A 3,158-nucleotide genomic window follows, 5' to 3' on the forward strand; every position below is an offset into this window, starting at 1 on the left:
CCTCCTGGGCAGCCACTCATTTGACACCAACTCAGCTGTTCCTGTGCTATGGAAGGCTCCTGGCTCCCCACTCCTCACTCCCTGTGAACTGTCTGTGAGGGCTGCCCTTGCTGGGCCCTGGCCGGGTGGCTATGGCCGCACTGCCCTCCTGGAGGCAGGCCTGCGGCCTCTAGGCACATGTGCTTCCTTCCTGGAGGGAGGGGCCCTGTCTACCTCAGTGTGGGCTCACACTCAGTTCCCCAGAACCCAGGTTTGGGCCCTCATTCGCGGATGGCACGCTCAGATAAGGCACTGGCCCGGCCTTGGAACATGGCTTTTCCAATCTGCAGGGTTGCTGGAAACAGGGCCTGCCAGCTTTTGGGGGTCGGGGTGCAGGGAACCGCAGGGAGAGCCAGGGTGGGGAGGGCTGTGAATGTGGGTATCAGCGAGTCGACTAAAGCCATTTCTCCGAACCTAGCTGAGAACCTGAAAGCCCGGTCTCCTTTCCAGGCCATCCTGAACCACCATGGCCCCGACGACGCATGGCCATGGGCAGTGGCTGTGGTCTGCCATGTTCCCGCCAACAGAGGCTTAACGGCTTTTATACATGGGGTGGTGGGTGCAGTAGGGTAGGGGCTCTGAATAAATGTGCAAGTGATGGGCTTAGGGCCAGGGCAGTCCACTATCAGGTACCAGGTGTCAGAAAGGAGAACAGGGTAGGGGCCCTCAACTACGATCCCCCTTACTATCTGAGCTGGGCTGACTGGGTGGTCACCCCAAGGCCAGTTTGGGTGCAGCTTCCCACTCCTGGGTGCATTCCCCACAGCCTCCTCCATCTGATGACTTCGGAAAGGGGGTGGGGAGCCAGGAGGTGTGCCCTGATCTCCTGACCCAAAGCAGGAAGCCAGAGAGGGGAGGGGCTTCCCAGGGGCTGGACCAGAGTCTTCCTGGCTTCAGATGGGTGGCCCTGACAGTGAAGATGGGCAAGTGTGGCGCTCCATTCCTCACAACACCTCAAAGGGCTGCACATGGTCTCGGGGAGGAGGGCCTCATTCGGGCCTGAGCCAATGGGGCCACTGGAGGCCCAGGGGCTGCTGGGGTCGCTTGAGCCTGAAGAAGCCCTACTGGCCTGTGCAAGCAGAGTGGGTATGTGCGTAGTGGGTGTGGAGCACACTCCTGGTCTGGCAGGGCCACTCTCCACTCTCAGCTCCACTGTCTCTTTCTTGTCTTCAAACTTTCAGCTGTTGTGAAGTGAGGTGGGACCCTGGAGAGCAGAGATGCCACCTGCCCCGGTCTGTGCAGACCTGACTGGGGCATCCTTCAAGCTCACTTTCCACTGAGCCAGTGGGTGACACAGGTTGGTTCCTCAGACCTCAGGCCTGGGGACACCACGAGAACCAGCCCCACTGGGCCAGCACGGCCACCCTGGTCTTTGTTCAGGATGCACCTACCCTCTGTGAGCGGATGTGGGACTCTCTTCCCATCTGAGTCCCGGGCAGCCCCTGTGAGCCGTCTATCTGATCTCACCTGCCTCGCCCCATGGCCCCTGAGGGGCCGCCACTACCACTTCTCCATGATGTGGCTCATGTCCTCCGGGGGCACACGGCCTGGCTCCTCGGTGCCCTCCCAAGGCAGCGCCTCTCTGACTCCGTGCAGCGGGCATTCCTCCTGGCTTCTGGGATGCTGCTCCCTGCGCTCCGGGAGCTGGTAGCGCTGCTGGAGCAGGCCCTTGGCAGAGTCATAGAGCTGCATGCCCAGGTCGTTGAGCTCCTTCAGGCGCTGGACAGTGTCCTCATCCACCTCCAGGCCACCCGCCTTGGTGCTGTTGTCCTGCATGAAGGGCCTGGTCACCTTGAGATTGAACGTCCCTCAAACAGGTGCTGCGTCTTGCGCTGGAACGCTGTCAGGCCAAAGAAGGCCGAGCCCGCAGCTTCTCCTTGGCCCTCTCCAGCAGCAGCGGCCGCGCCCTCGGGAATGAAGAACAGGCTGTAGCCGCCCACCTGACTCAGTGGCCAGCATGCGCACCTGGCGGCTGTTGGCCAGGTGGGAGGGGCGGTCCATGAACTCCTGCTGCGCGCAGCCTGACCAGGCCGTGCCCTCCTAACAGGGCAGTAGCTCCTCGGGTGTAGGTGTGCGCCCGCCACACAGGTGGCCCCACGCTGCACGGGCCGCCACTCACTCAGGTAGTGTGGCGCTCCATTCCTCGCACAGGTCATAGAACGTCCTGTGCGTGTGCAGTGCAGGGGGGTCAGGGTGGCCCAGCAGGCAGGGCACGCAGTTGGGGAGCTGGATTCAGTCCAGTGCAGCCCCAACTCCAGCGGTAGAAAAGCGGGAGAAGAGCCAGGTCTCCGGGCGGTTGGGGGGATGGGCCCAGCGGGCAGGCACAGGGCACCTGGAGGTGCATTCTGCAGGAGGCATCAGCTGAAAGTGGGGCCGCCCATCTGCTGGACCTGCAGAAAGACGATCGCTTCGTCCCCTTCATGTGGAAGCACAGCGAGCACACCAGCTCTCACCTGGACAGTAGTACTCGCAGTGCAGGTGGGGCGTGGGGAAGAGGTCGGCCCAGGACCGCAGGATGAGCAAAAGCACGTGGAGCCGGCCACCGCCAGCACCAACTTGCTAGTGCGCTCAGCCACAATCCTGCCACCGCTGCTGCACAGGTCACTACCGCCCACAAGGGCGCAGGGGAGGCGGGGGAGAGGCCATGGACCAAGTTTTCTACTTCCTTCCAGTTTTAGCTCAAGTATCTCATTCTTGCAGCAGTAAATACTGGTTGCTTGCATGAATGCGGAGGTGTTATTAGAGTGATACATACAAGGTGGAGGGGGTTTAACAAGAGTTGCCAGATTAGGCTTCCTGAGCTCCGAGCTTGTATTCTACAGGATGAAGGTGGAGGAAGAGATGAGGTGTGAAAAATGCCAATGGCACAAAGGAAGCCCCGTCAATGTTAGGAGGTTGGCATGGGGCAGAGAGACCAGGAGGGCACTTCTTTGAGCTGTGAGAATAGGAGTCAGAGGCTCAAAGATCTGACAGCGGAGGGGACCGCCCCGCAGCCAGTGTGGGAGGAGCAGACCTGGGAGAGTCTGGGCACCAGCAGGAAGAGGCAGGGAAGAGGAGGAGCCACCAGCAAAGGTGACTGAAGAAAATGACAAGAGATAAAATGGGCATGTTCATTTACA

At 60.9% G+C, this 3,158-nt stretch overlaps 1 pseudogene; it reads right to left on the reverse strand.

Annotated features, from left to right (window-relative positions):
- Window positions 1-1,539: 1,539 nt before the first annotated feature.
- Window positions 1,540-2,195, reverse strand: LOC102431918 (annotated as a pseudogene).
- Window positions 2,196-3,158: the final 963 nt, after the last annotated feature.

The sequence above is a fragment of the Myotis lucifugus genome, unplaced genomic scaffold (genome assembly GCF_000147115.1).
Source record: "Myotis lucifugus unplaced genomic scaffold, Myoluc2.0 scaffold_198, whole genome shotgun sequence".
NCBI classification, from domain to species: domain Eukaryota; kingdom Metazoa; phylum Chordata; class Mammalia; order Chiroptera; family Vespertilionidae; genus Myotis; species Myotis lucifugus.